Source organism: Dendrobates tinctorius, unplaced genomic scaffold (assembly GCF_039654945.1).
Source record: "Dendrobates tinctorius isolate UK_male_01 unplaced genomic scaffold, ASM3965494v1 ptg000011l, whole genome shotgun sequence".
Classification (NCBI taxonomy): domain Eukaryota; kingdom Metazoa; phylum Chordata; class Amphibia; order Anura; family Dendrobatidae; genus Dendrobates; species Dendrobates tinctorius.
In genome coordinates, this window is record NW_027361679.1 from 88,935,807 (window position 1) to 88,955,207 (window position 19,401).

Here is a 19,401-nt window from a genome sequence, read left to right on the forward strand (position 1 = left end):
GCCAATGTAAGTCCACAGATTAGTGGGGGGGACCCCAACAACAAATTCAGAGGTCATCAGAAACACAAAAAACACAACGACACCACACACACACACAACAACACTGACGAAACTCTGACCAGTCTCTGATGGTAAAAATTGACACACGGACCAAACTCTGATCAAAGACACTGATGAAACTCATAATTGATGTTTGTGAAAAATCACAGACATCTGAATGAGCCCTTAGGTTTGGCACGTGCGATAACCTCACAATCACAAAGCATGCATTTACATTGGACGGCTTTCCGTCATTTCATGCAGTTCCCCCCATTATTCACATACATGTGCATCACAGATCAGTCTTTACTACTGGACTTCACTATACATTAATACAGATTCACTACAGTTCATGTAAACTCACCAAACAATGGCTGCTTTACCATTCACCTGCCAAATAAACCATTTTTTCCCACTGAGAAAAACAAAGCCTGCTGGTTTTCACTTAGTCAGTTAATCAAATGAGATCATTTAGATATCTAATTCACAGCACATGAATGTTTCTCCCTCCATCCATTACTTTAACCTCTTCTCAACCGGTGATTTTCTGATTTTATGCTTCCATTTTTTTTTCTTCACATTTTTCCAAGAGCAATAATTCATTGATTATTCCACCGACGTGCCCTTATGATGGTTTTGATTTTTGTGGGTTGTGTTGTAGTTTTTAATGCCACCATTTATTTTCACAACATACCGGAAAACGTGGGAAAAAATGATGTGAGGTAAAACAAAAACACAATTCTGTCATTGCTTTTTTGGGTTTCGATTTTACAGTGTCCATTGTAAAAGTAGTCTGTCAACATGATTTTCCATGTCAGTACGATTACAATGACACCAAACATGAATGATTTTGTTTGCTCTTAGTGTAAGTGGTGAAAAAAAAAATAGGAAAAATTGTAAAATAAGTTTTTTGGCTTGCGTCGCCATTTTCTGAGACCCATAACGTTTTCATTTTTCTGTCGCTGTAACTACGCGAGGGGTAATTTTGCAGAGCAAGCTAATGTTTTCATGGCTAACATATTGGGGTAGATACAATGTTCTGATTCCTTTTTATTGCAAAAAATCTCATACTTCTTGTGTGGATTGTTTTTTCTCATTCCGGTATTTGCCATTCAAGTTAATATTATCTTATGATGGATTGGCTATAGCAATAAAAATATGCTTATTTATTTATCAATAGCAAGGAAAGAGGAGGTGCTTAAAATGTTTAACTATTTTACTTTTCATATTTTTTTTTATTTATTTTACTTTACTTTTTATTCCTCTAAGGGCTCTTGCAGGTATCTGTGCTAATCTGTCTGATCCTGAACATAAATGCACGGACTGGCCACAGGTCTCCTGGCCCGAGCACGAGAGTCACGGACAGTCAAAGCATTAGCGGTCCGTGATCAGACAGAGATCCACGGACGTCCGCATGAGCCCTTAATCCTCAATACGGCAGTATATAGTTAAAATTACATTTTCTTATGAAGGCCAGCGAAAGATGCGGCCCACAAGAGGACAAAGATGATTGCCATGGGGGCTTTCAGCAGGCCCACTGCTGCCATGGCAACCCATCATCTCAGTGCAATTGCATTGCAGGGTACAACTAGAGCTGTCCACTTGCACAGCGCAAGTCATGCTATTTAAATACCACTATCAGTGATTGACAGCAGCATTTAAATGATTAAACAGCAGCAACAGGAACAAGCTCCAGTCGCTGCTGTTACAGCACAATATCTGCTTTGTTTACCACAGCCAGCATCTAGGGGGTATGGTGCAGGCTCAGCTCCTGACTCCCGAAATGTGACCTAATATTACATCACATCTCAAGCAATGGCTGAAGAAACACAAAATCATTCATTTCCTCTAGTCGGTGCAGAGACACCAAGGCCATGTTCACACTATCAATATTTGGTCAGTATTTTAACTCAGTATGTGTAATCCAAATCCAGGAGGGGGTGATAAATCTAGAAGTGAGGTCCTGTCTCTGTTATACTTTTCCTCTGATTTTTCCACTCCTAGTTTTGGCTTAAAAATACTGAGGTAAAATACTGATCAAATCCTGACCATGTGAACGTGGTGTAAGGATTGCTTCACATGAGCGTATAAAAAAGCGTTCTGAGCTTGATCTAGAAAAGTGGGACAATTTTTTTTCTCACTTGTCATCCATGTGTACTCCGTATGTTTTTTACAAGTTTCCTATGTTACAGAGCTGTAATGTATCCATAAAAAACGGATGCTATACTGTGTCTCCGTATGACAGGATTTTTTTTCCCACACCCATAAACATTAATGGGTGACTCTCATTCATGGAAGAAACCAGTGCATGCTGTGATTTTTTTTGTTCATACAGATTCGATCAGTGAATTGCTCATCAGAACTGCCCTACTGAATAACATTGATCCATTTGCTGTTTGGTTTTTCAAGGACATCACTCAGACCAAAAATACCTCTGTGTGAACAAGCCCTGATAGTATGTTCACACTAAGTTTTTCATGAGTTTTAGAGCAAAACTTTACAAAACCATGAGAAATTAAAAAAACCACAAGATTTGGTTAGACAATTGTAAAGTTTCTGCTGCAACAACTTCTGGGTAAAAGAGCTTCACTGTGAAAGTACCCTTATGGTATGTTTGCATATCTTTTTGGCCACGTTCACACGTTCAGTATTTGGTCAGGATTTGTAAGCCAAAACCAGGAATCAGAGGAATCACATGCAGATTATAAGCATTTTTGCCACATTTTTTCGCCACAAAAATGCTTACAATCCGCAACCCATTGAATTCAATGGCATTCCGCACATGCTGTGCTAATGCTGCATATTTCTCCGCGGCGGAATCGCATTGTGGAAAAATATGCAACATGCTCATTCTTTATGCGGAATCACGGAAATTATCGCCCACCATGAGCAAAGAAAGCGGATCATGTGCAGATGGTACCCAGGGTCTGGAGGAGAGGAGACTGTCCTCCAGGCCCTGGGTATCATATCCATGTTAAAAAAAGAATTAAAATAAAAAATCATGATATTCTCACCTTCCTGCGTCCCCTGCAGCCTTCCTGCCTCTCAGCCATGCTCCCGGCAACTCCCGGTCCCACTGATGCCTTGCGACAATGACCTGTGATGACATAGAGGTCTCACGTGATGCTACGTCATCTGGGGTCATTGTCGCAAGGCATCGCTGGGAACGGGAATTGCCGGGAGCATCGCAAGGATCGGGAAGACTGCAGCGGCTGCCAAAAGGTGGGAATATCACAATTTTTTATTTTTTTTTTATTATTTTTAACATTATATCTTTTTACTATTGATGCCGCATAGGCAGCCTCATAGTAAAAGGTTGGTCACACTCGTCAAACACTATGTTTGACGAGTGTGACCAACCTGTCAATCAGTTTTCCAAGCGACGCTACAGATCACTTGGAAAACGCTAGCATTCGGCAAGCTAATTACGCTTGCAAAACGCTAGTTTTTCGTGGAAATTCCGCATGCGTATTTCCCGCGTATTTCCGGCGGCAGGGAGTTGCGGAATTGCCGCGGAAATTTCCACGGCAATTCCACAAGTGTGCACATAGCCTAATAGAAACACGTCACCTCTTCTGCATTTTACACCCAATCCTGGTTTTGGCTTACAAATACTGATGTAAAACACGGACCACATACTGAACATGTTAATGTGGCCTTAACCCCTTTATCCCCAAGTGTGTGTGTAAACGCTGCGGATTGTCCTGTGGATTTTTACACGCAGATTTGTCAAAAACCGCAGGTAAATCCACAGGTCAAAAGACCTGCGGTTCATCTGCAGTTTTTCTGTGGTTTAGCTTGCGGTTTTCCCCTGCGGTTTGACACCTGTGATGGAGCAGGTGCTAAACCGCTGCGGAATCCGCACAAAGAATTGACATGCTGCAGTTTTGAAACCGCAGCAAATCCGTGTGGAAAAATCCGCACCGTCTGCACTGTGGTTTTCATTTTCTATTGATTTTAATGGTACTGTACACCACACCAGAAACTGCTGCGGATCCACAGGACCAAAACTGCTGCGGATCCGCAGCAGAATCCTTAGCGTGTGCACACACCCCAAGAGTGGTTTGCACATTAATGACCAAGCCAATTTTTACAATTCTGACCACTGTCCCTTTATGAGGTAATAACTGTGGAACGCTTCCATGGATCCCAGTGATTCTGGGATGGTTTTTTCAAGACATATTGTACTTCATGATAGTGGTCAGATTTCTTTGATATGACTTGTGTTTATTTGTGGAAAAAATGGAAATTTGTCAAAAATTTACTTTAAATTTTCATGCCCTTAAATCACAGAGATATGTCACACAAAATACTTAATAAGTAAGATTTCCCACATGTCTACTCTACATCCGTACTGTGGCACCCCTGAAGGTTCAGTCGCCACAGAGGTACTGCACCTCCTGCTGAGGTGTGGTGCCCCACCATTCAGGTAAGGTGGAGACACCTGACCACACTCCAACACCTGCATCCCACACAACATAGTAGTGTAGCAAAGCACCCTTGGTGGCTCCCTGCTTGGAACACGAAGTGTGCTGGGAGGCGGGTGGAGTTTAGTTTGCAAAAAAAGAGCGGCAAGAGAATATGAAGGAGGCAGTTAGTCACAGGAGTCTGACGAGGTCAGTCTGTGAAATGAGATCCCCTGAGTGGGATGGATGAAGCAAGTGCTGCAGCCGATCTCAGTGATCTGGGTCCGCTGGCACAGGAAAGGAACATTAATAGAAAGCCTGACTCTCCATAAGAAGGAAAGGATTAGTACGGAACGTGAGGAGAAGAAGAGAACCAAGGATCAGGGTTAGAGGACAACCCTTCCCAAGTTCTAAGCGCAAGGCCATGGTCCGGTCCCCAAGGTTGTATGGATACTAATGGTCCTGCAGCAGACACCGGAGGAATAGAAGTTGTCACCACTTTATTCCCACACAAGACTTGGGGGCACAACAGCATCGATAGTGAGCCGGGACTAGGTAGTAAGGAGTCCCCAAAGCAGGCTACAGCAGTCTGCCGTACAAGTAGAGTTCATAGGAACATCTGACAGGAGGAACTCCAGTGTAACTCAGTACTGTGAGTACTTCACTAAAGGTGCTAAGAGGGAGATGTTCAGAAAAGGCACATATGTTGGCGGAGTGTTGGAAAGGAGTACTTCATCTTGCCTGGAAGTTGGCTGAGCTCCTGACCCGGAGGACACAGCACGGATGCGGGCTCTTGTGCCACAACAGACTGTGAGTAAAGCTTTGGAACTACATGCCCCGGTGTCCTCCACTTATTCCTGCATCAACTTGCCCAGCACTGATACATCCCCTGCACCTGACACTACATCATCTAAGTGTCACTTCACCTACTCTGCCCTGGGACTACAGCCCTGCCTGTGGAGGGCTATAATATCATTGCTGCACCACACCATCTATCCCAGAGGATCAGTCTGCAGCGTCGGCTCAACATCTTCATTGCCGAACACCACAGGTGGCGTCACGACTCATTCATTCATAAACTCTAACCATCAATAGCACACTGAACATCCCCCCCCCTTTTACAATGGGCACCCAGGGCCACGAGCCGGGTCCCAGCTGCCGTGACAACTCCCATTGAAGCTCATCGGGCCCGGCACCGAGTACCCCACGGCCCTGGGAGGGCGACCCAGTACAAACTTGGAACCAAAATTTTTTTGTTAGGAAGTTATAAGGGTTTAAAGTTGATCAGCAAGTTTTCATTTTTACAACACCATTTGCTTTTACGGACCAGATCACATTTGAAGTCACTTTGAAGGGTCTATATGGTAGAAGATACCCAAAAGTGACATCATTCTAAAAAATGCACCCCTCAAGGTTCTCAAAACTACATTCAAGAAGTTTATTAACCCTTCAGGTGCTTTACAGGAAATTTTGGAATGTGGAAAAAAAATGAGCATTTAACTTTTTTACCCAAAAATTTACTTCAGATCCAAAAATTTTTATTATGACAAGGGTAACAGGAAAAAATGGATCCTAAAATTTGTTGTGCAATTTCTGCTGAGTACACCTATACTTCATATGAGGGAGAAAACCAATGTTTGGGCACACGGCAGGGCTCGGAAGGGAAGGAGAGCCATTAGACTTTTTGAATGCAAAATTTGCTGAAACAATTGGCGGACACCATGTCGCGTTTGGAGAGCCTCTGATGTGCCTAAACAGTGAAAATCCCCAAGTGACACCATTTTGGAAACTAGACCCCTCAGGGAACTGATCTACGTGTGTGGTGAGCACATTGAATCCTCACGTTGAGCCGTAAAAATAAAAAAAAAAAAAATTTTCCCCACAAATATGCTTTCAGCACAAATAATTGCATTTTCATAAGGGTAAGGCCTGAGTCACACTAGCAAGAAATGCGGATGAGTGCTATGCGAGAAAAAAATCGCATAGCACTCGTCCCAATGTTAACCTATGGGGCAGCTGCCATCATCTGTTTTTTTCTTGCCCGTATTATACGTATGGAGGAAATTGCAACATGCAATCGCCATGTGTATTTTTTAACCCTTTAATACTAATGGATTAATAATGGAGAGGTGTCTTATTGACACCTCTCCATTATTAACCTGGCTTAATGTCACCTTTCAATTGCAAGGTGACATTAACCCCTTATTAACCCACATGTAACCGCTAAAGGCAGTGGGAATAGAGAGGCTAAGTGCCAGGAAAGGCGCATCTTACAGATGCGCCTTTTCTGGGGTGGCTGGGGGGCAGATGTTTGTAGCCGGGGGGGCAATACCCATGGTCCCTCCCTAGGCTATTAATATCTGCCCACACTCACTGGCTTTCCCTCTCTGGCAGAGAAAATTGAGCGGGAGCCCACGCAAATTTTTTCCAGGAATATACTTGTAAATTTAACACCTACATGTCCCAAGTATTACACACATACACTAATCTAATTATTAGTCAAAGACATATATAAATCTAAATGAAATGGTTTACTGTATGTAAACCATGTGTCATTTCATGTCGGGTTCTGTAATGATTATACAGAAGCCGGCAATTGAATTATCGGCTATTCTGCTATCTATCTGTCTATGAAATATATATATGTATATATATATATATACTAGCTGAAGAGCCCGGCGCTGCCCGGGCATAGTAACTAACGACAACTACCCCTAATATCCCACATCATCCCGTCACAGTCGCTGGACTACTACCCCTAATATCCCACATCATCCTGTCAGCCAGAGCCACCAGACTACTACCCCTAATATCCCACATCGTCCCATCAGCCAGAGCCACCGGACTACTAATATCCCACATCATCCCGTCACAGCCGCCGGACTACTGCCCCTAATATCCCACATCATCCCGTCAGTCAGAGCCACCGGACTACTACCCCTAATATCCGACGTCATCCCATCAGCCTGGGGTCAGAACCAGAGTGCTGAGTAGAATGGCCCTAACTTCCATACCACGGATCCCTTTAATAGAAGCCTGGGGTGAGAATCAGAGTGCTGAGGGATTTACCCTAACTTCCATACCAGAGATCCCTTTAAGAGAGGCCTGGGGTCTGTACCAAAGCACAGAGTGGATTTGCCCTCACTTCTGTACCATAGATCCCTTTAAGAGGGGCCTGGGGTCAGTATCAGAGCGCTGAGTGGATTTGCCCACACTTCCATACCTGGGATCCCTTTAAGAGAGCCTGGGATCAGAACCAGAGCGCTGAGTGGATTTGCCCTAATTTCCGTACCAATGATCCCTTTAATAGAATCCTGGGGTCAGATTCAGAGCGGTGAGGGATTTGCCCTAACTTCCATACAGGAGATCCTTTTAAGAGAGCCTGGGGTCAGTACCAGAGCACTTGAAGGCAATTGCCCTGACTTCCATACTGGGGATCCCTTTAAGAGAGCCTGGTGTCAGAACCAGAACGGTGAGTGGAATTGCCCTAACTTCCATACCGGGGATCCCTTTAAGAGAGGCCTGGGGTTAGAACCAAAGCGCTGGATGGATTTGCCCTGACTTCCATACCAATGATCCCTTTAAGAGGGAAGATGTGCCTATTGGATGGAGGATGTGTGATGTGTATATGGGCACGGGAGGGGGGGATTCATTTCTGTCATGTGCTCTGTTCTCCTTTCTGGGGGGCAGACAATGGCTGGGAGCTTATGTTCCCAGGGATGCTAGATTTATCTCATCATGTCAGTGTCTGCTGAGGTGTTTTCTGGAGTGGGAAAACTGTTGCTCTTAGCAACCAATCATCACAGCTCAGCTTCTTTTAAACAGCTCTGGTGAAATGAAAGATGCTTCGTGATTGGTTGGTGATACACACACATTCATTTTTATATATAGAGATATGTGTGTCTCAATGACATATGTATATACATATATATATATATATACTGTATATATATATACTAGCTATTGAACCCGTTCTACGCCCTGGAGGCGAGCATTTTTATTGGTATATGGTCTCCCATCCTGGTATGTGCTGCCCCCCTCCTATCCTGGTATGCATGGCACCCCTCATCCCTATCCTGGTATGCATGGTACCCCTTGTTACGTGTTACAGAGCCACTCAGCACCCAGAATATGTTGTGCAGTTATACGTATGTATAATAGGTTCTATGTGAGATGCATGTCCCTAATGCATCAGCCCACAGGCTGCGCCCCTGGGCAGAGGGGATACGATATTCTCCTTTTGTCCGCCCTCCCCCCACCTTTGTAATTCCCACAGTAAACATCGGCAGGCTCCGGCCACCTGCGGTTTTTGTGATGCATGTCTGGCCTGCCGCTTTTCTGTTGGCCTGCCCTCTGTATCTGTGTGATATTTTCTGTGTCCTGTGAGTAAAGTGTTGTCAGACTGGAAATACGTGGAGAAGCAGTGATCTTTTATATGCGCCCATGTAACCAAGAAATTCCAGCCAGCGTCATTCATTCAGACTCCAGCCAACGCAGAGCGGACCTCCGAAAACACATGGTGGTACTGAAAGAGGTACCCCAGCTTGGGTAGACCCCGTTACACTGGTGGCAGACAGCGGGATTTGATACGCCTTCTACAGGAGGAAAGGAATGAATGGAAAATAACTACCAGAAGTTAAAGAGGACTACATTAAAAGATCTGGTGGAAGCCCGAGGGTTGATCGCCAGCAACAAAACAAAAGCGGATTTGATAGCAGCCATCATGGAACACGAAAGTGCAGCGCCCCCCAATGTGAATGCGGAGGAGACCGACTTCCAGAGGGAGGCAAAGAACAGACTGGCATTCTATGGCCTAAACCCTGCAGTAGAGATCATACGAGAGGTGATGGCTGATGTGCGTACTGATCTGAAGGAAAAGATGGCCGAGCAGACCAGGATAGAGCTAGCCAAGATGGAGATGGCAGAGCAGACCAAAGTGGAGCTGGCCAAGATGGAGATGGCAGAGCGGAGAGAGGAGAGTCAGCGAGCAGGGGGAGCTCTTGCCTTCAACCAGGTACCTTCAACAGTAAGCCACAAAAGATCCAGTATAATGCCTTCCGACAGTTGGGGGAGGCAGAGGAAGACACTGATGGCTTTCTGCAGGACTTTGAGCGGTAGTGTGCCCTTCATCAAGTGAAGCCGGAGGAACGGGTTCAGATTCTGGCCAGCAAGCTGACAGGCCGGGCAGCGGACGCCTATCGCACGGTACCTGATGAGGACTGTATGGACTATGAGCGGATCAAAGAAGTGATCTTGGCCCGGTATGCACTGACACCAGAGGCCTACCGCCAAAAGTTCCGCGGACTTATAAAATGCGTAACCGATACCCACGCTGAATGGGCCTGTAAATTACGGCGGTCACTGCTACAGTGGGTACAAGGGAGCCAAGCAACCACTAAGGAGGACGTCCTCCAGCTCTTCCTGTTAGAACAATTCTTTAATGGACTAAACCCCAAGACACAGGAATGGCTTCTGGACAGGCGGCCAATGACTCTTGAGGAAGCCGCTCATCTGGCCGATGAACACCATAATGCCAGGAGGCCGCAGTTGTCCGGATCAAAGGTGGTCACTAGGGGCCCGCCCATGGACCTGGAGGGCCCCAAACCACCGAAGATTGTAGGGGGACCAGCTAGAAACCCGGCCTACCACAGTCCCCCTGGGGCGCGATGCCACACCTGTCATCAGCTGGGCCACCTGCAAAGATAATGCCCCAACCGGACTCAGCATACCCAGTGGCCAAAGGCGGGAACAGCTACCTTCAGCCGGGCTGCTGTAAACTGCTACTAAGGCGAAGCTGACCCGGCATTGGGGTCTACGATTAACCAAGGGGTGGAAGAGATGGAGGAAGTGCTGCATGAAGTAGACCCCGTGCAGGCAGCCCGGGCAGATAATCGACAACAGCATCAACAGGTCGTGTGGGTTAATGGGAAACGTAAGCAGGAACTAAGAGATTCCGGGGCAACTTTGACCCTTGTTAAGCCTCATCTCATCCGGGACCAAGAGAAGACGGACCGGACAGAGGCAGTCCGTGTAGCAGGGGGAGCTATACATCGACTACCCACTGCCAGGATTCACCTGAACAGGGGAGTCGGGGATGGCCTTGTTGAGGTCGGCTTGATGGAGGATTTGCCTGCAGATGTCTTGCTGGGAAATGACTTGGGACCCATGTTGTCTGCATTCTCGGTGGCCCCTCTGGCAGAGACCTATCCTGTGACCACCCGGAGACAAGCTCGAGCTGCGGAGGCGGAATCACACTCAGAGGAGGCCCAGGTAAGACATCCCAGCCCTGCACGTATTCCCATTGCCAGACACATTTCTTGGGCCACCCCAGAGGAATTTAAGAGGGAGTTACTTGAGGATCCTTCATTAGAGTGATATCATGGGAAGGCACAGGAGGGGAGAGGAGTACTGGAAGGGGAACAGTTTGTATGGAAGCAGGGACTCCTCTACCAGATCACAGAGCAGCACCACACAGGGACGAGCCCCACTATAAAACAACAGCTGGTAGTTCCCAAGAAGTATAGGCAGGAGTTACTGCGCATCTCTCATGATATACCCTTGGCTGGGCACTTCGGCGTCAGTCGCACCAGGCATCGTCTGACACAAAACCTCTTTTGGCTGGGGGTAACCTATGATGTTCGTCAGTACTGCCAGACCTGTGACAGTTGCCAGTGCATTGGCAAGAGGGGGGATCGATGCAAGGCCAAATTACGCCCCCTCCCCATTGTGGAGGAACCATTTAGCCGAGTAGCGGTCGATCTGATAGGGCTGATAGCCAAACCCAGTCCATCCGGGAAAAAGTATTTATTGACAGTGGTAGATTATGCCACACGGTATCCTGAGGCGGTTGCGTTACCTAACATACTGGCAGAGACGGTGGCAGCTGCCCTGCTCCAGGTTTTCTCACGGGTTGGATTTCCCCGGGAGATTATCTCGGACCAGGGTACCCAGTTTACAGCAGAGGTGACCAACCAACTGTGGAAGCTGTGCGGCGTAAAGTCCATTAGAAGCGCCCCGTACCACCCGTAAACCAATGGGTTGTGTGAACGCTTTAACGGGACATTAAAACAGCTCATTGGGACCTTTACCAGGACCTACAGGGACTGGGAGAAATTCTTGCCATGGGGTTCTCCCCGTTCGAGCTGGTATACGGGAGACGGGTAAGGGGACCCCTAGACTTAGTGCTGGAACACTGGGAAAGGGAGGGCCTCATAGAAGGGGTACCTATTGTACCCTATGTGCTGGAAATCCGGGACCGCCTACAGGAGCTGACCCAGGTTGTATGTGAGAACCTTCAGGCGACATAGCGGCGCCAGGGCGTATGGTACGATCGGAGGGCCAGAGAGCGCACTTTGGAAATAGGACAGAAGGTCCTGGTGTTAGAGCCCACTAAGCAGAATAAGTTTCAAGCTGCTTGGCAGGGGCCCTACCAGGTAGTGGGGAAAATAGCCGACACAACCTATAATGTCGCCGATTGTGACGACCGCAGGGTTATCCGCATGTTCCACGTGAATATGCTGAAGTGAAGCCCTACCGGGAGCGCCCTGAAGAGGTAGTGGCCATCTGTGCTCCTGAGGCAGAAGATTTAGCCGGACTTCCCTTGCCGGATGTCTTAGGGGAAAGGACTCAGTCTAAAACATGGGACCAGGTACACTTGGGTGAAGACCTAGGCCCCCGGGAGAGACAGCAGGCGGAGGCGTTGTTGAGGCTGCGACAGAGGATGTTTTCAGAGAGACCGGGGTACACTCGCCTGGCCCAACACAAGGTTGACACCCAGGATCAGACCCCCCTGCGAAAAAACCCCTTCCGCGTCCCTGAGTCTGTACGAGAGGGGATGTGACAAGAGATACAAGAGATGTTGCGTTTAGGGGTCATTGAAGAGTCAGATAGTCCCTGGGCATCCCCCGTAGTGTTAGTGCCAAAGAAGGATGGGACTACACGGTTTTGTGTAGACTATCGTAAGCTCAATGAGAAAACAGTGACGGATGCATACCCCATGCCGCGCGTGGATGAGTTGTTAGACCGGCTGGTGGGGGCAAAGTATTTGACCACCATCGATCTATGCAAAGGCTACTGGCAGATTCCCCTTAGTCCTGACGCTATTCCCAAGTCGGCATTTGTCACCCCGTTCGGCTTATTCCAGTTTCGAGTTATGCCATTTGGGATGAAGAATGCCCCGGCGACCTTCCAAAGGCTGGCTGACCGGCTTCTGGATGGTCTCCAGGACTATGCTTGTGCCTACCTGGACGACATCGCCATCTACAGTGCAACATGGGAAGAGCATCTAAATCACCTAGAGACAGTATTGGACAGGATCCACCAGGCCGGAATCACCCTGAACCCAAACAAGTGTCACGTGGGCCAAGCAGAGGTTCAGTATTTAGGGCATTGGGTGGGAAGTGGGAAACAGCGACCAGAACCAGCCAAGATTGAGGCCATAGCCAAATGGCCCATCCCACGCACTAAAACCCAGGTCATGGCGTTTCTAGGGACAGTGGGGTATTACAGGAAATTTGTTCCCAATTACAGCAGCGTAACCAAGCCCCTCACTGATTTGACCCGTAAGAACCAACCCCGCCAGATAACCTGGACCTCAGAGTGTGAGGAAGCCTTCCGCCAACTAAGGACGCCCTCACCAATACCCCTGTATTGGCCGCACCCGATCCAACTAAACGTTTCCTTGTACACACAGACGCTTCTATGTTTGGATTGGGGGCAGTACTGAGCCAAGTCGGGCCGGACAGCCAAGAACACCCGGTAGCTTACCTGAGTCGGAAACTACTGCCCCGTGAAGTAAGCTATGCGGCCATCGAGAAGGAGTGCCTGGCGGTAGTATGGGCATTCAAGAAGTTGCAACCATATTTGTATGGACGACAGTTTTTCCTCCTAACTGACCATAATCCCCTAGTCTGGCTTAATCGGGTCTCCGGAGACAACGCTAGATTGCTGCGGTGGAGTTTAGCCCTACAACCTCTGGACTTCACCATCCACCACAGACCCGGCAATAAAAATGGTAACGCCGATGGACTAAGTCGACAAATGGAACTTGTACCAACCCCATAAACTTCGGTCTCCCCAAACCGATCCATTGAGGATCAGACTGTGTATGCCGATCGCGTCGCTGAAAAGGGGAGCCGTGTTACAGAACCACTCAGCACCCAGAATATGTTGTGCAGTTATATTTATGTATAATAGGTTCTATGTGAGATGCATGTCCCTAATGCATCAACCCAAAGGCTGCGCCCCTGGGCAGAGGGGACACGATATTCTCCTTTTGTCCGCCCTCCCCCCACCTTTGTAATTCCCACAGTAAACATCGGCAGGCTCCGGACACCTGCGGCTTTTGTAATGCATGTCTGGCCTGCCGCTTTTCTATTAGCCTGCCCTCTGTATCTGTGTGATATATTCTGTGTCCTGTGAGTAAAGTGTTGTCAGACTGGAAATACGTGGAGAAGCAGTGATCTTTTATATGCGCCCATGTAACCAAGGAATTCCAGCCAGCGTCATTCATTCAGACTCCAGCCAACGCAGAGCGGACCTCCGAAAACATGGGGTCGTACTGAAAGAGGTACCCCAGCTTGGGTAGACCCCGTTACACCCCTCATCCCTATCCTGGTATGCATTGTACCCCCTCATCCCTATCCTAGTATGCATGGTACCCTCACCCCCAATTCTGGCATGCATGGTACCCCCTCATCCATATCCTGGTATTCATTGTTCCCTCACCCCCAATCCTGGTATGCTTGGTACCCTTCATCCCTATCATGATATGCATGGTCCCCTCACCCCCCTATCCTGGTATGCATGGTCCCCTCACCCCCCAATCCTGGTATGTATGGTCCCCTCACCCCCCAATCCTGGAATGCATGGTCCCCTCACCCCCCAATCTTGGTATGTATGGTCCCCTCACCCCCCCAATCCTGGTATGCATGGCACCCTATTCCTCATCCTGGTATGCATGGTCCCCTCACCCCCCAATCCTGGTATGCATGGTATCCCCTCATCCCTATCCTGGTATGTATGGTCCCCTCACCCCACAATTCTGGTATGCATGGTACCCTATCATCCATATCCTGGTATTCATGGTCCCCTCATCCCCCTATCCTGGTATGCATGGTCCCCTCACCTCCCAATCCTGGTATGCATGGTCCCCTCACCTCCCAATCCTGGTATGTATAGTCCCCTCACCCCCCAATCCTTGAATGCATGGTCCACTCACCCCCCAGTCCTGGTATGCATGGTCGCCTCACCCCCAATCCTGGTATGCATGGTCCCCTCACCCTCAATCCTTGAATGCATGGTCCCTTCACCCCCCAATCCTGGTATGCATGATCCCCTCATGCCCAATCCTGGTATGCATGCTACCCCTGACCCCCCTATCCTGGTATGCATGGTACCCCTCACCCCCCAATCCTGGTATGCATGGTCCCCTCATGCCCAATCCTGGTATACATTGCACCACTTACCTCCCAATTCTGATATGCATGGTCCCCTCATCCCCAATCCTGGTATGCATGGTACCCCTCACCCCCCTATCCTGGTATGCATGGTACCCCTCATACCCAATCCTGGTATGCATGGGCCCCTCACCCCCCAATTCTGGTATGCATAGTCCCCTCACCCCCCAATCCTGGTATGCATGGTCCCCCTCATCCCTATCATAGGATGTATGGTACCCCCTCACCCCCGTTATCCTGGTATGCATAGTCCTCTCACTCCCTTATCCTGGTATGCATGGTCCTCTCACCCACAATCCTGGCATGCATGGTCCCCTCACCCCCCTATCCTGGTATTCATGGTCCTCTCACCCCACCTATCCTGGTATGCATGGTCCTTTCACCCTCCTATCCTGGTATGCATGCTTCCCCTCACCTCCCTATCCTGATATGCATGGTCCCCTCACCCCCCAATCGTGATATGCATGGTCCCCTCACCACCTATCCTTATATACATGGTCCCCTCACCCCCCTTTCCTGGTATGCATGTTCCCCTCACCCCCAATCCTGATATGCATGGTCCCCTCACCCCCCAATCCTGATATACATGGTCCCCTCACCTCCTATCCTGGTATGCATGGTCCCCTCACCCCCAATCCTGATATACATGGCCCCCTCACCCCTCAATCCTGGCATGCATGCTACCCCTCAACCCTTTACCCTGATATGCATGGTCCTCTCACCCCCCTTTCCTGGTATGCATGGTCCTCTCACCCCCGCAATCCTGATATATATGGTCCCCTTACCCCCCTATCCTGGTATGCATGCTACCCCTCACCCCCTATCCTGATATGCATGGTCCTCCCACCCCCCTTTTCTGGTATGCATGGTCCTCTCACCCCCCTATCCTGGTATGCATGCTACCCCTCAACCCTTTACCCTGATATGCATGGTCCTCTCACCCCCCTTTCCTGATATACTTGGTCCTCTCACCCCTGCAATCCTGATATGCATGGTCCCCTTATTCCCCTATCCTGGTATGCATGCTACCCCTCACCCCCTATCCTGATATGCATGGTCCTCCCACCCCCCTTTCCTGGTATGCATGGTCCTCTCACCCCCCCTATCCTGGTATGCATGCTACCCCTCTCCCCCCCATCCTGATATGCATGGTCCCCTCACCCCCTATCCTGATATGCATGGTCCCCTCATGCCCAATCCTGGTATACATGGCACCACTTACCTCCCAATTCTGGTATGCATGGTCCCCTCACCCCCGCAATCATGGTATGCATGCTACCCCTCAACCCTTTACCCTGATATGCATGGTCCCCTCACCCCCCTATCCTGATATGCATGGTCCCCTCACCCCCTATCCTGGTATGCATGCTACCCCTCAACCCCCTATCCTGATATGCATGGTTCTCTCACTCCCGCAATCCTGATATGTATGGGCCCCTCACCCCCTATCCTGGTATGCATCGTCCCTTCACCCCCCAATTCTGGTATACATGGTACCCCTAACCCCCCTATCCTGGTATGCATGGTCCCCTCACCCCCAATCTTGATATGCATGGTCCTCTCACCCCCCAATCCTGGTATGCATGCTACCCCTCACCCCCCTATCCTGATATGCATGGTCCCCTCACCCCCAATCCTGATATGCATGGTCCCCTCACCCCCCAATCCTGGTATGCAAGCTACCCCTCACCCCCCTATCCTGATATGCATGGTTCCCTCACCCCCTATCTTGGTATGCATGGTTCCCTCAACCCCTATCCTGGTATGCATGGTACCCTCACCCCTATTAAACTGCACACATGCAAAAAAAAACATTTATACTCACCCTTCTTTCCTGCGCTCCAGCGCTGTCACGTTCTGCTGGGGGAGGAGTGTGGCGCCGGAGTATGCGCATACCCATACCGCGTTGTCCGGTGCCATATTGCTGAAGACACACTGCAAATGTGTCTTCAGTAAAATGGCGCCGGATAGCGCTATGCGCATGCGCGATTCTGATGCGCACTCCTGCCCCGGTCTCCAGTGAGAGAAAACGCTCCTCCCGGTCAGGTAAGTATGTAAGTATGGCGCCAGAGATCGTGGTATGCATTCAGTGTCTACTGCGATCTCGGGCACCATACACACACCCCTTACCGCTGGATGCATTCTTCTGTCTGGAGCCAAACTGTGCAGGCGTGTTGTGCTTGCGCAGTCTATAAAGGCTTCGGACAGAGTAACGCTTCCAGCTTTATATTATAGATATATTCATATATGTATTCTATGTGTATATATCTATTCTTTCTTTTCTATTTTAACCTGTCATTGGGATCCATTATATGTCCATTTTGCAAGCCGGGGAGAAAATCTCGCCATACTGATGCCATACGGATGTCACACGGATGCTTAGATGCGAGAAAATCGCATCCTCGCATTGCACAGGGATGACATACGGATCACTGTTCATTAAACATTTGTGTGATTTTCGTCTGTGAAAAACGGACTGATTTTTTATACGTTGTGTGTGATTCCAGGAGAATTGCACAATACAATTGGTTGTACAATTTCTCCTGAGTACGCAGATACCCAATATAAAGAAAAAAACACCGTTTGGGGCATAGCAGGGCTCGGAAGGGAAGGAGCATCATTTGACTTTGTGAATGTAAAATTTTTTGGAATCATTAGCAGATGTCATGTCCCATTTGGAGAGTCCCTGATGTGCCTAAACAGTGGAAACCCCCCCACATGTGACCCCATTTTGGAAAAAAGACCCCTCAAGGAATGTATTTAGATGCATGGTAAGCACCTTGAACCCCTAGGTGCTTCACAGAAGTTTATAACATTGAGCCGGAATAATAAGTAAAAATAAATAAAATAAAATCACATTTTCCCTCACAAAAAATGTTGTTTTAGCCCCAAGTTTTTAATTTTTCTAAGGGATAATAAAATATTTTTAACAGCACACTGAGGTCCATTTTTTCATGAGTGCGCCAATACCCTACATGTAATCGGGAAATCAGAAGGTAAGGAGTGCAAGATTTTACTGTTATGGTTTGCATGTACCATGACCCACTGGGAGAGCTAATGAGGTGACTATGTGGCGCCCCTGAGGCTCGGTCGCCACAGAGGTACTGCACCTTCTCCTAAGGTGTAGTGCCCCACCATCCAGGTAAGGTGGGAACTCCTTGCCACACTCCAACACCTGCATCCCACATACAGGATAGTTCAGCAGAGGACCAGATTGCAGCTCAATGCTTAGTGGGTAGTAGAGCACCTTTCGTGGATCCTTGCTTCGTAACACGAGATGTGCTGGGAGGTGGGTGGAGTTAGTATAAAAGAAGGGGAAAGATAGGATCTTCAGTTCAGTTGAGTCAGTCAGTATGACTGGAGAGTGAGAGAGCACGCAGATAGGAGGTCAGCCTGCCGGGAGGTCAGGTGGAGGAAAGACAGTCAGTCAGGAGAGGCTGAGGACTGTCTTAGTGGAGAGCTCCCGAGGAAAGGAATAGAAGAAGGAGTGCTGCAGCTGCCTCAGTGACCTGAGCCAGCTGGCACGGGAAAGGAAGGAGAAGGAGAGAGATGTAGAACTGTAACCTGCATTTCCATAAGAGAGAGAAAGACAAGTACAGAACGAAGAAGGAGAGAGAACAGAGAGGAGGAGTGGGTTGGATAGGAACCCTGCCTATAGGTTCTCAGCGCAAGGCCGAGGCCCGGTCCCCGAGGTTGTATGGACACTTATGGTTCTGCAGCAGTCACCGGTGGAGTAGTTGGCTGTAAATGCACTACTCCCATCCAAGACTTGGGACACAACAGCAAACCGATAGAGAGCCGGGATCCAGGAGGTCCCTGATCAGGCTACAGCTGTCTGGCATACAAGTGAGAGTTCTAGGAACATCTAGACAGGAGGTATTCCAGGGTAACTAAGTACTGGAGTGCTTCACCATTAAAGGCGCATTTGCAGAGTCGTTCAGAAAGGCACATGTTGGCGGAGTGTTGGCAGGGAGAGTCCTATCTCAGATGGAGGTTGGCTGGGCCTCTGTCCCGGAGGACACGGTACTGAAGCAGGCACCTGTGTGCACTATGAACTGTGAGTAAAGCTTTGAAACTGCAAGCTCTGGTGTCCTCCATTCATTCTCGCATCATCATTTAGCACCGCTATATCTGGGTATCAGCATCCACACCATTCTGTGCCTCTCCTCAGCCATTGCACCCACACTGCCCTGGGACTACAGCTCCACCTGTGGGGAGCTACACCATCTTTGCTGCATCACACCATCAGTCCCAGTGGATCTGCAAGCAGTGTTGGCTTAACATCTTATTTGCCAAACACCACCGGTGGCGTCACGAACTATCCATATAAACTACATTACAAACATCATGCGCCATCGACTTGGGTGCCCAGGGCCACGGACCGGGTCACCGCTGCTGTGACACATTCTCCCCCTGACACCAGCCCGGTACCGAGTACCCCACAGCCCTGGGAGGGTGACCCAACAAAACAGCAGAACCCTCCATAAGTGACCCCATTT

The 19,401-nt window shown here is 48.7% G+C and overlaps 1 protein-coding gene across 4 annotated transcripts in view; it reads right to left on the reverse strand.

Annotated features, from left to right (window-relative positions):
- The window catches only part of LOC141048660 (la-related protein 6-like), a 124,876-nt gene extending 124,339 nt beyond the window's left edge, over positions 1-537 (reverse strand). For 2 of the 4 annotated variants that reach the window (XM_073544457.1, XM_073544466.1), the window contains exon 1: positions 404-537. The gene's annotated coding sequence lies outside the window, so the exon portion shown is untranslated. The remainder of the gene's footprint in view (positions 1-403) is intronic. The other 2 variants (XM_073544485.1, XM_073544475.1) reach the window with 2 other exon arrangements.
- Positions 538-19,401: the final 18,864 nt, after the last annotated feature.